The sequence below is a fragment of the Heterodontus francisci genome, chromosome 35, assembly GCF_036365525.1.
Source record: "Heterodontus francisci isolate sHetFra1 chromosome 35, sHetFra1.hap1, whole genome shotgun sequence".
Taxonomy (NCBI): Eukaryota; Metazoa; Chordata; class Chondrichthyes; order Heterodontiformes; family Heterodontidae; genus Heterodontus; species Heterodontus francisci.
In genome coordinates, this window is record NC_090405.1 from 18,498,275 (window position 1) to 18,511,578 (window position 13,304).

Here is a 13,304-nt window from a genome sequence, read left to right on the forward strand (position 1 = left end):
CAATAGCTCTTCCACCCCTTTTCCTCCCCTGCTGTGCGGCAGAGCCCTCCGTGGTGCCACGGACCGCGCTGTTGCTCTTTTCCCCTGGGAGGTCTTCCCCCCAGCAGGAACCAAAGCGGTGTATCTGTTTGAGAGGGGGATGGCCACAGGGGACTCCTGCACTACCTGCCTGCTCCTACTATTCCATCTGGTGGTCACCCATCCCTTTTCTGCCTGTGCATCCATTACCTGCGGTGCGACCACCTCACTAAACATGCTATCCATGACGCCCTCAGCTTCGTGGACGCTCCACAGTGAAACCACCCGCAGGTCCAGCTCCATAATGCGAGTAGCCAGTAGCTGCAGCTGGATACACTTCCTGCACACATGGTCATCATGGAGACTGGGAGGGTTCCTGAATCCCCACATAGCGCAGGAGGAGCATATCACGGGGCTGAGCTCTCCTGCCATGACTTACCCTTAGATTAATTAGTTACTCCCTTAATTAAAAAATACTAATGACACTAGGGGCATTGCTCTACCCACTACAATCTAAAGTCCTTCATAAGCTACACTGAATAAAAAAAACACTTTAGTAGTACTCATCTTATCAGCAGAGGTTTTTTTTTCAAGTAAAAAAACTTTGCCCTTTTCTTTAAGATATTTAAATACACTAACAGCAGTGACTCACCAAACAATCACCTTGCAGCTCTCCTCTGACATCACAGTTGGCTTCTTTTTTTTCAAAACTCCAGCACACTGGAAGATCTCCACTCCACTCCTGGAAGGTAAGAGACTGGGCCTCGATCCTCGGATTGGATTTATAGGCTCCGCTCTCAACGTTCTCCTCATATCGGTCCATATAGGTCTGCTCCGCTCCGCTCCTCTCCGCTCCCGGAAGGTAATTCACCAGCTTTTGCAGAAAAGTCGGTCTTAAGCTGTTGCAGTACCTGTTAGAAAGATAGTCTAAGCTATTCTGAAGTCATCTTCCAATGTCATCTACATGGAAGCAGGATTTTAAAGGATAAGATGTAGTTTTTAAAAGTCACTTCAATCTTGCTCAAGAGTCTTTGCAAAGAAGCCAAGTAAATCTTGATAAAAAGTCATATACATTTAGAGATCTTTTAAAAGCACTTCAATCTTGTTAATAAAAAGTCAGATGTAAATTTAAGAACTCTGATCAGGCTATGCTAAAAAGTTACATACAATTAAGAAATAAAATACAACATTTAAAAGCTCTGAACTCCTTCTGAAAGTTGACCACTGCTGCTGCCGGTGTCTTCCTGGAATAGTGGAGCTGTTGTGTCAACAGAAAAGTCCTTCCCGAGCAGCTCTGAGCCTGTTGGTACCGGCTTTAATCAAACTCAGGTAAAAATCAGGGTACATTGTGGGCAACGAGCACAAATTGCTGAACTACAGGTCCCTGTCACTTTAAAGAGTGGGCTGGTGCGATTATGATCAGAGGCTCCTTCTAAGCACATTTCTCACCACCACAACTTCCAGATGCTGGTGTTAGTGTGTGCATGTACCAGCAGTTGCAGTGCTGTTCAGACCCTCAATAGCAGTGAAAGTCTCAGAATTCACCGCTATTGGGGCTGTAAAATCCAGGCCGATATCTCACAGTCCTGTTAGATTTGCTCTCCCTCTGTACAAAATCAAACTCCACACATTGTCTTTCACTCACTCCTGTTTCCAGCCCTGATGGTGCAGAAATCCCCTCTCAAAGGTACACAATCCAGTTGATTTCTGATCAAATACCTCCTTCCTCATTCAATAGAGGAAACAGAGACATGAACAGGAGTCAGGTGCAAGAAAGTTTCACCAACAGAGCAAAGAAAGGCACCAACAAAAGTCACACCTAGTTTCCAATTCATTTCACTGGAATATTCTTTCACTTGTTTTGTCGGATGACTGCAATAAATCTGAAAATGAGCACCATGAGGTTTGTGTTCACTAGTCACTTGTTCTCCTGTGTTTGTCTGTCAGGTTTGTAATTCAATTTGTATTGGATATTGAAGAGAATCTCTTTTCAAGATGATTACACATCGTACTGTGTTTAAAGCAACCAACTTGTAAAATGGAAGATAATGAATGTTTCAATACCTGTGTGACCAGATTCTTCCAATGCTTTTCAACAGCTCGATTGATGATGCTTGTAATCTGTATCCTGTGGAGAATGGGAGAGGAGAATAAAAACATGGTGCATGAACAGGACAGACTGTGTAAAATGGGAGCACAGAAATACTGCCACCTCATTGAAAGTTAATGAGATTTATTCGAAGTCAGACACCTGTCCACAATGAACAAGTGAATACATTAATTGTCCACTTTCAATCTAAATGGGACTGAGGTTCCAACAGAGAAGTTTTCTGGAAAATACCTGCTGCAGTTTTAAAATTGATGAACTGGAACATCTTATACTAACTTTCAAATAACTGGAGTGATTGTATAGTTCTCATAGTGGAGAGAAGGAGTTGTTTATAAATATAAGCAGAAAGACACATTTGTGGATTGGTGAATGAGCTTTATCTTTCTGAAATGTATTTGTCCATTGGTTGCAGGTCACTGGAAATTCTTTTTTACATTTCAATTGTAGCAGCAGCAGTTAGCAGCAAAATGTCTGATTAATCAGAGTAGTGGGTCTGGGAAATACTTAAACAGCCGAGACCCTGTAAAACAGAACTCCAAGTAATAGTTTAAATAAGGCACTGAACTGACAGAGCGGTAAAGGCCTGCTCAGGTCAGGAAAAAAAACCTGACACGAACCTGACAGAACCACATTGGACCCGAGCCCGACCCGGCCCGAGTATCTCCATTTATTCCCGTGCCCGAACCGACCCGAGCCTTACCCGACCACCGGAATGTTCACTTTATCTACCTCCTGATTCCGAATCCACAGGAAGCTGCAGCATGAGCGCAATGACGTCATAGAGATGCTCACTTGCTCACTGAGCAGACTCAGAGTTTCCCTCCTTGATGACCCGGACTCCCAGCTTAGGTTGGCTTTTCAACTTTTGACACTTATTAAACTCAACTTCCCAGCAGAGTTAAATGTAATACTTACTGTGTGTGTCCGACACGGACTCAGCCCGACCTGGACCCAGCCCGACCCGAACCTGGCCCGACCTGACCCGAGCCCGAAAGCCAGACCCGGAAGAGCGACCCAACACGACCCGGACCCGACACAGGTCGTCGGGTCCCGTTGGGTTCAGGTCGGGTGGCCGGCCTTTCCAGAGCGGAGGTCAGATGAGGATTGAATTAATTTCAATCACTGAATCTAAACAAGAACTAAATCTGCCAGGAATGGAAGACTTTGCTTTATCTGTGAGCTTGTGGTGCAACAGTAGCGCGTCTGACTCCAGATCAGAAGGTTGTGTGTTCAAATCACGTCAGTCTCAGTTGTATTTTACAGCAGTTCAAGTTCCTGGATTTTATATTAGAAGAGAGTTCGTTCTCTTGGAATGTTCGTGCATGGTAGAATTTCAAGATCAACTTTAATAGATTAAAGTCCTGATTTCTGGTTCCGTTCCATTTCCATGCTCAGTTCTTATTTCACACTGTTTTATATCAGAACAATGTTTCAGGGATGTGATGTGTCCATTGTTTGTACAATCGCTCTGTCACCCAGTGTGAGAAATAAAACACAAACCGCACAGCGTGCGGCTCAAACCCATACCTGGCTCTGTCTATAGGCCGCTTAGTTCAGTTGGTTAGGACGCAGTGTTGATAACAACAAGGCTGTGGATTTGATCCCCATGTGTGCTGTCACATGGTCAGTCATTAATTTGACACATTTTTGTAACACTTAAAATCCAACTTTTAGATGCAAACAAGTTTACATAAAATGTCAAAGGGAATTTATTTTGAATAACATCCATTGTATCTTTGTCACTGGTCTGGAGTAACACAGAATTCTTTCCAATTATCTTCCGTTTGCTGATAAACATTGAACTCGTGGCCTGTTCTCGTTAATGGTCACGAGCAGCAAAAACAGACAGAGCGAGTCTGACCGCCCAGAGATGTGGAAAAGGCTTCAGTTTGGGACATATGCAGCAAATCAAATGTTCACCCGGCCCCGAAAGATTCAAAAACTGGGGAAAAGGACACAAGGAGATAGAGAATAAGCTAAAGCAGACAATGTAAATATTTCCCATCCTTGATATCTCTCTATTCCAATCCAACCTTCAGAGTTGGGGAAATAATTTCAGTGTAAATTGTGCAGCTCAAGAGTCAAAACCAAAGGGCGATGCAGAATAAAGGAGAACTGCCAAAACCCCAGATTGAACCAGGGATCTTCAGTCTAACACACTCCCAACTGAGCTATTTCAGTCTCACAGGCTTGGGATGATAAGTGGCAAGTAACATTCGCACCACACAAGTGCCAGGCAATGACCATCTCCAACAAGAGAGAATCTAACTATCTCCCCTTGACATTCAATACCATTACAATCACTGAATCCCCCACCATCAACATCATGGAGGTTACCATGGGTAGCCATACAAATAATGTGACTAGAAGAGCAGGTCAGAGGCTTGGAATCCTGAGATGAGTAATTACAGTGCAGCTGTTGGCACCACCCCAGGGGCTGAATTTGTTCTGTAAACCATGAAGCAGCTTCCTCTCAAATCCCAGGTTTATCAATAAATCCTCTTACAAAAGCCCCAAAGTGTGATATATTCCTCTCACTCATCCATGACTCCTGACTCCCCAAAGCCTGTCCACCATCTGCAATTCACAAGTCAAGAGTGTGATGGAATACTCTCCACTTGCCTGGATGGGTGCAATTCCAACTCAAGAATCTCAACACCGTCCAGCACAAAGCAGCCCACTTGATTGGCACCCCATCTACAAACATTCTCTCCCTCCACCATCGGCACACAGTGGCAGCAGTGTGTACCGTCTACAAGATGCACTGCAGCAATGCACCAAGACTCCTTAGACAGCACCTTCCAAACCCAGCGACCTTTACCACCGAGAAGGGCAAGGGCAGCAAATGCAGGGGATACCACCACCTGCAAGTTCCCCTCCAAGCCACACACCATTCTGACTTGGAACTATATCGCCGTTCCTTCACTGTCGCTGGGTCAAAATCCTGGAACTCCCTTTCTCACAGCACTGTGGGTGTACCTACCCCACATGGACTGCAGCGGTTCAAGAAGGCAGTTCACCACCACCTTCTCATGGGCAGTAAATGCTGGCCTAGCCAGCGATGCCCACATCGCATGAATGAATGAATAAAAAAGTGAAGTATCCCTTGTGTCATTGTTTTGGTAGAAAATATAACCCTGGTGGAATTGCCCCTCCCAATCACACCTCACTTCATAGAACATAGAAAATGGAGAACATTTATGGCACAGAATGAGACCATTTAGCAATCGTGTCTGTGCCAGCTGAAAAAGAGCGATCCAGCCCAATCCCACTTTCCAGGTCTTGGGAATGGGATCTGAACAGATCTCAGAGCTCACATTATGTGAATGTTCTGTTGAAGTGTTGGTGAGCTGATATACCAGGGGAGATTCACACTGTTGGACACAGTGTGAAATACATTCAAGTATTTATAAAACATTACAACATGTGAGTAATATTCCCCATTGATTTCTCAGCACTGATGGATTGTGAAGTGGGAGACAGCCAGAAGTCCCAGTGATCCACACTGACCCTGAGCTGAGAATGAAATGAGAAAAAGTTCAATCTTCAGCAGCGAGATGCTGCAGAGAGGTAAGAGTCCTGAATCAAGGAGAGATTTTCTCATCCTGCTGTTGAATCTCATTTCAAACACTCCTTGAACTCTCTGCCGAGGAATTCAGAGCTGGATAACGCCTGTAAAATCAGCCTAAAAAGGAAATAGAAAACACCCACCGTGGGCTCAAACTCAAAAACTTGAGATTCAGAGTTTCATGCTTTCATCGACTGAGCTCACCAGGCCTGAGACAGTGTCCCCGTCCTGTCTGTTATTGGACGGTGCAGCTGTTGGCTCCACCCCAGGGGCTGAATTTGTCCTGTAAACCATGAACCAGCTTCCTCTCAAATCCCAGGTTTATCAGTAAATCCTCTTACAAAAGCCCCAAAGTGTGATATATTCCTCTCACTCATCCAGAATAAAAGTTACATCTTTTGCTCTTTTTACCTTCCAAACATTGACTTCTATTTTACTCAGCATTTATTTCTCTCTCCTTTTTATGTTGTGCATTTCCTAATAAACATTTCATTTCAATTATTTATGAGGGATGAAATGAACAGAAAAGATTTTCTGCAATGGTACCGGGGTGTGGGACAGAGTGAGTGGTTCGGATCTGGAATACACTGCCTGAGAGTGTGCTGGAGGCAGATTCAATCGTGGCTTTCAAAAGGGAATTGGATAAACACCTGAATAGAGAAAATTTGCAGGGCTACAATGAAAGGGCAGAGGAGTGGAATTAGCTGATCTGCTCTTGCAAAGAGCTGTCAAGGACATGATGGACTGAATGGTCTCCTTCTGTACTGTAACCATTTGATTCCTTGATTCTAACTCTGTCAAAGTTGTTCTGAACTTGCTCTGCTCCAAGGAGAACAACCCCAGCTTTTCCAGTCTCTGCACATAACTGAAGTTATGAGGAACCATGGGGAACCCACTGTAAACCTTCCTCCAGACAGAAATACAACTGTTCACCACCACACTGTGACCCAGCTGTTCACATGATTTGGATGCGGGGACCAAATGTAGTATTTCCAAGTTTGCAGATGACACAAAACTAGGTGGGAATGTGTGTTGTGAGGAAGTTGCAAAGCGGCTTCAAGGGAATTTGGACAGACTTAGCGAGTGGACAAGAAAGTGGCACATGAAATATAATGTGTAAAAATGTGAGGTTATCCACTTTGGTAGGAGAAACAGATGTGCAGATTATTTGTTAAATGGTAAGAGTGTGAATGTACAAAGGGGCCTGGGTGTCCTTGTCAATAAGTGACTGAAAGCTAACATGCAGGTGCAGCAAGCAATTAGGAAGGCTAATGATATGTTAGCCTCTATCGCAAGAGGATTTGAGTACAGGAGTAGTGAAGCCTTGCTTCAATTGTATATAACCTTGGTTGGTCTGCACTTTGGAATACTGTGTGAAGTTTTGTTCCCCTTACCTTAGGAAGGATATCATTGCCATAGAGGGAGTGCAACGAAGGTTCACCAGACTTGTTCCCGGGATGGCGGGACTGTCAAATGAAGAGAGATTGGGGAAACTGGGCCTGTATTCTCTAGAGTTTTGAAGAATGAGAGGTGATCTCATTGAAACTTACAAAATATTTAAAGGGATAGACAGGTAGATGAAGCTAAGATGTTTCCCCCGGTTGAGCAGTCTAGAACCAGGGGACACAATTTCAACGTAAGGGGAAAGCCACTTAGGACAGAGATGAGGAGAAATTTCTTTACTCAGTGGGTTGTGAATCTTTGGAATTCTCTACCTCAGAGGGCTGTGGAAGCTCAGTCATTGAGTATGTTTAAAGCAGAGATTGACAGATTTCTAAATACAAATGACATAGGGGATATGGAGATAGTGTGGGAAAAAGGCATTGAAGTGGACGATCAGTCATCATCATATTGAATGGCAGGGTGGGCTCGACGGGCTGAATGGCCTACTCCTGCTCCTATGTTCCTATCAGTCTGCAAACTTCATATGCATGCTGTCATTGTCCCTTTTATTCCATGGGCTTCAGTTTTACTGGCAGTCTAGTATGTGACATCATCAAGAAGGTTTTTAATAAGTTAAATAAGGAGAAATTGTTTCCAGTGGCAAAAAGGTCAGTAACCAGAGGATGTATTTATCAGGTGATTGAGAAAAGAACCAGAGGCGAAATGAGGAATGATTTTTTATACAGTGATGTGTTGTGATCTGGAATGCACTGTCTGATCGGGTCTTGAAAGCAGATTCAGTAGTAACTTTGAAAAGCAATTGGGATAAATACTGGAAGGAAAAATGTACAGATTACAGGAGACAGCACTGACACAATGGACCAAATGGTCTCCTTCTTTGGGTATCATTCTATGGTTTTATGAACATAATGTTGATACAATTCGCTGAGTTGGAAGGGAAGTGAACTCAGATTCCGGGTATTCTAAACACCAGACCCAAACCAAATGAACAAGCCCGTTGTTTAATCTCTGTTTTTCACACCAGCTTCTCCTCGCTCTTTCTGTGTTTCCTGCCTGGTCTGTTCCTCTAACCTTCATTCCTGACACTCTATTGAGAATGGCCAACTCACTGCACCTCTCACTCACACCGTCACTCCACCCCTTCACCCACTTCCAAACCTCTCTGTTCAACAGTACCTCACATCTGCTCCTCTGCTCCATTAATATAACAGGAAAACATTTTCAAACAGACATTTCCAGACAGTGAACGTTCCAGTAAGACAAGGTAAAGATCAGATTCATTCACTTTAAACACAGAGAGAGCAGCTCTCCCTGTTCAGTCTAAGGAGCAGATGTGGTATCACTCCCATTAGTCTTAGAGACATGGGCCAGAATTTTAAGGGACCGTTGGAGACGGGAATGGAGGCCGGGGAGGGGGAGGGGGGGGGGGTGTATAAAATAGGGATGGAAGACGTTGGACCGGATTTTTCTGTCAGCGGCTGACATGGAGGGCAGACTTCGCACATCCACACGGCAAGAAGGCATTTAAAGTATTTATGAATCCAATTGTCAGCAATTTTATTGACTGGATCCAATTGAACTAATAGCACACGGGAACCACGGGGCTTCAGTACCTCGCCTGGTTAAAGGAGGTGACTGGGAGGTGGGAGCTGAGTGTTGTCTTCACTGGGAAGCTATCGGGTGAGGCAGCGTCACTTGGCAGCAAGGGTGGAGGGGGAAAGGGAATCGGGAAACACTGTCAGGAGTGGGGGCCAATGTGCCAGCTCTGCAGAGGGAACAACACCAGGGTGCCATTGGGGCAGTGCCACTTCATTGAGGATGACAAATGAGGTAAATGTGGCTGGGTGTTGTTTACTGTGAAGGCCTTGCACTCAGGGAGGGGCAACCTGTCATGGGCCTCATTCGAGGCTCCCATTGAGGAGGAGGAGGAGGAGTAGAGAGGAAGGGAGGGAGGCGCAGGCACCAGCAGGGGCACCACAGCAGCTTGGGGGCCCACAGGAAGGCCAGCCTCGAACAGGAGGCTGGAGAAGGAGGCATAGGAACACGTCAGCCGAGGTTCAACTACCTGCAGATGTCCGAGTGACAGTGTCTCCGCAGACTGCACCTCTCCACGGAGGTCGTCACTGATCTCTCTGCCATGATGCAGCTGTGCCCCATGCGACTTGGTGGGCACCTGATGCCAGTGTCACTGAAGGTCACCGTGCCACTGAACTTCTGCACCACCAGATCATTGTGGGGATCCACTGGAGATATGTGTGGAATCTCACAGTCTGTAGTGAATCAGTGCATCAAGGAGGTCACCAATGTCCTGTTCAGGAGGGCCGGTGACTATGTGCACATTGATCCAAACAGTCAAGCTGAGAGAGCTATAGGATTTGGGGCCATCGCTGGATTCCACCAGGTGTAGGGTGTCATTGACTGCACCCATGTGACCATCAAGGCTCCTGCAGACCAGCCAGCAGCCTTCAACAGGAAGGGCTTCCACTTGCTCAGTGTGCAATTGGTCTGCGACCACTGCAAATGGATCCCATAGGTGTGTGCACAAATCCCGGGAAGCAGCCACAACGCCTGCATACCAAGGCACTCCCAGGTGCCAGAACCTTTCCGCGGCCCCATCCACTTTCAGAGATGGATCCTTGGAGACAAGGGCTACCCACTGAGGACATGACTACTGACGTCTGTGAGGAACCCACGCACGGATGCAGAGGAGAGGTACAACACCTGCTGCGGGTCAACCCGAGCGACCATCAAGGAGGCCATTGGTCTCCTGAAGATGAGATTCAGGTGCCTAGATCGATCCAGTGGAGCCCTTCAGTATGTCCCGGCGAGGGTCTCGCATATCGTGGTGGTTTGCTGTGCACAGCACAATCTGGCATTACAGAGGGGTGAGGTGTTGACTAGTGAGGATATCGTGGAGTGTGATGTCTCCTCTGATGATGAGGATGTGGAGGAGGATGCTGCCCAAGCAGTGCCAGATGAAGAACCTCACGCACAGCAGGAAATGGGCCATGAGATACACACAAGGGAGACATGAGACACCCTTATACATTCAAGTTTCCTTTGAGCCTTACCACCTTCTGGAACCACAGCAATAAAGTCTTAGCTTTAAGCAGCCCTGTTGTCGCCTCCTTCCTTCTGCACTGCAGAGTCCAGGTACACATCGCACAGTGACAAGGCCGAAGCTTTGTGAACTCAGGGCTTGGTCCCTCACTTCCAGCCCCTTGGGAGGAAGGGTTTAAATGAAGTCCCAAAGGGCATCAACAATAGGAAGGAGATATAGTGAGAGAACATCATTTCTTTCTTCCGTGTGACACCAAACGCAACCCTATCCATCTGGAATGCACATTCACCATGAACCCTAAGTGAATCTAGGTGCTCTTCTGAAATCTTTTCCGGGTGCTCCTACGTGGTGCTCCCCCTGCTCTGTCAGCTGAGATGGAGACAGGCTGCTGACCTTGCTTGGGATGACATTGGTGGCCGTCCTCTTGCTGCCTGAGGCCTGGAGGGCCCCGGCACACTGAGGGCCTCCTGCACAGGTACAGAGACCCCCCTCTGTCATCGAGGGTGATGGAGGCAGGCACTGGCATCACTGGTGTCACTGGCAGAGGGGCTTTAGAGCTACTGTCCACACCAGGAGCACCCAGAGAGGAGACCCAGATGTAGCAGCCAGCTGCTCCTCCCCAGTTATAAGACACACTTGTACCTCCCTGCTGACCTGAGAGGGACGTGGACCTGGTGGAGAGTTCAGGTGCCTCGTCCCCCCTCTCGCCTTGTCACCACTGGATGGAGCTCATGGACAAAGTGATGGAGTGCAGGTCTGCGCACATCTCCGGCAGCCACTGATTGGTCGGCTGGATCTGGCTCTCCATCAGAGTCACCAATCTCTCAAGGAAGGAAGCCAGACACACCCCCATCGGAGACAGTGCAGCATGCAAGGCCTGGATGGACTCCTCCATCATCCGAGCTTGGGTACACATAACCTCCGGCAACTCTGCCAGATGTTGCCTGACCTCTTGCTGCAGCTGCAGCATTTCCCGTGTTGCTGGTGACACCAGAGGCACGTCATCAGCCTGGGACTCAGCATGGGCCTGGCCTCCCACAGACTCCCAACTGCCAGTGGCCTCGGCTGTCACAGCCTCCGTCAGCTGCCCGGGCCTGTCTGTGACGTGCTCACCAGCTTGTGTGACCAAATCTAACAGCGAGTGGATTCCCACCGAGTGAGGGTTTCTGTGCTGGTGGAGGGTGCAGGGGAATGATGTGACGGTGCACCCTCTGAGGCTCCCACCTCCTCCTCAGAGGTGTCCGGCTGTCCCCCAGTCTCTCCAGCTCTTCATGCTTGTCGTTCATCCTAGCCTGCATGAAAAAACAGTGACATTGAAGGGTTAGGGTCTGCCCATCGCGACATTCCAACCACCCCTACTGTGCAGCTCCATTGATGCAGTGGTGAACAGATGTGCAGTGTGGTTCCTTTGCAGCGGATGCTCCCTTGTGCCCCAGGAGATGTTCAGTCACTCTCTTGGGTAGGTGACCCTGTCTCTCCATCAGCTATGGAGCAGCTGCTTTGCTGCCCGGCCTGTTCCATGGCCTCCTCCTCCATCGGGATGAGGACACGGAGATAAGGCACTCCACCGCCAGTCTTGACACGCTCTTTCCGATTGTGGGCTGTCTTCTCCTGCAGCCACTATGATCAACAAAATTAGTCTCCCAGCGGGGACAAACCCAATATCTCTGATGGTGATAGTCCAGCAGTCCATGATGGGGACACACATATTCCTCCTGCATGTGGCCCCCTCTCGAGGGACTGTGTGAGTTTATACAATGACTGACGTGCACCTCTCACCGAGATGCAGCCAAGCCTCAGGCAGCATGTCCTGCTGCCCTTCCCCAATACACATGACTTAGTGGTCACTCCCTTTCCACCAAACACTCCCTCTCACTCTGCCACATGCAATGTCCAAAGGGTCCAAAGTGTTTGGAGTTCTCACCTGAGCAGCCTGGATCAGGTCATTGACCCACTTCCTGCACTGGATCCATGTCCTGGGGGTGACCCCACAGCTGCTGACTTCACCTACTATCTCCAGCCAGCTTTACTTGGTCAGGTGGGCAGGTCTTCACCTCCCATCCCTGGGAAAGAGGATCTTCCACCTATCTCTTGCCACCTGGAGGCGAACCTGCAGGAAGGCATCGCTAAACTGTGGGACCATGGTCACTGCAGGCTCGCATTCAGCTCCTTACCTATCAGGCAGCAGAGACAGCAGAACGGGTCCTGGGGCAGCAGATGCAGCAGAACAGGTCCTGGGGCAGCAGAGGCAGCAGAATAGGTCTTGGGGCATCAGAGGCAGCAGAACGGATCCTGGGGCAGCAGAATGGGTCCTGGGGCAGCAGAGACAGCAGAATGGGTCCTGGGGCAGCAGAGGCAGCACAACGGATCCTGGGGCAGCAGAATGGGTCCTGGGGCAGCAGAGGCAGCAGAACGGGTCCTGGGGCAGCAGAACGGGTCCTGGGGCAGCAGAGGCAGCAGAACAGATCCTGGGGTAGCAGAGGCAGCAGAACGGATCCTGGGGCAGCAGAGGCAGCAGAACGGGTCCTGGGGCAGCAGAGGCAGCAGAACGGGTCCTGGGACAGCAGAGGGCTCTCAGGAAGACACTCCTTTAAACCAGGCAGCAGTGAATGCAGGTCTGGCAGCCCTTTCAATATGGTGCCAGCACCTGCCGTTGTGTCAGATGTCGGTGCCATCGGTGCCTCGTTCCCTGCCTCTGGTCCTTGTTTACATGGGCCCCACGCCTCCCCTTCATTAATTGGTCGGCTGCTCCGTGATCGGGGTCGGTCGGCCACATTTCACTCGTGTGGTGATGACACCCGCTTCCGGTGCCTCTGCCGAGAGCCGCACCGTTAGTTTAAAATTCAGCCCATGGGATCAAGAGTGGAAAATCTCCCCTCTGATTCTCTCTACTTAAACTGATGGAGACACCAAATTAAAACTGATGAAACCAGGGATTGTATCCTGGTTCTTCAATCTAGTGTTCTCCCAACTGAGCTATTCCGGCCTCACTGTGAACTCATCTTCATTGGAGACAAATATAACTCCAGGCGGAATTTCCCCACCCGTTCATTCCTCACTTCAGGGGAATGGGACCCGACCAGATCGCGGAACTCAGATTATGTTAATGTTCTGCTCTTGATATCTTAATATTATCTTGAGTT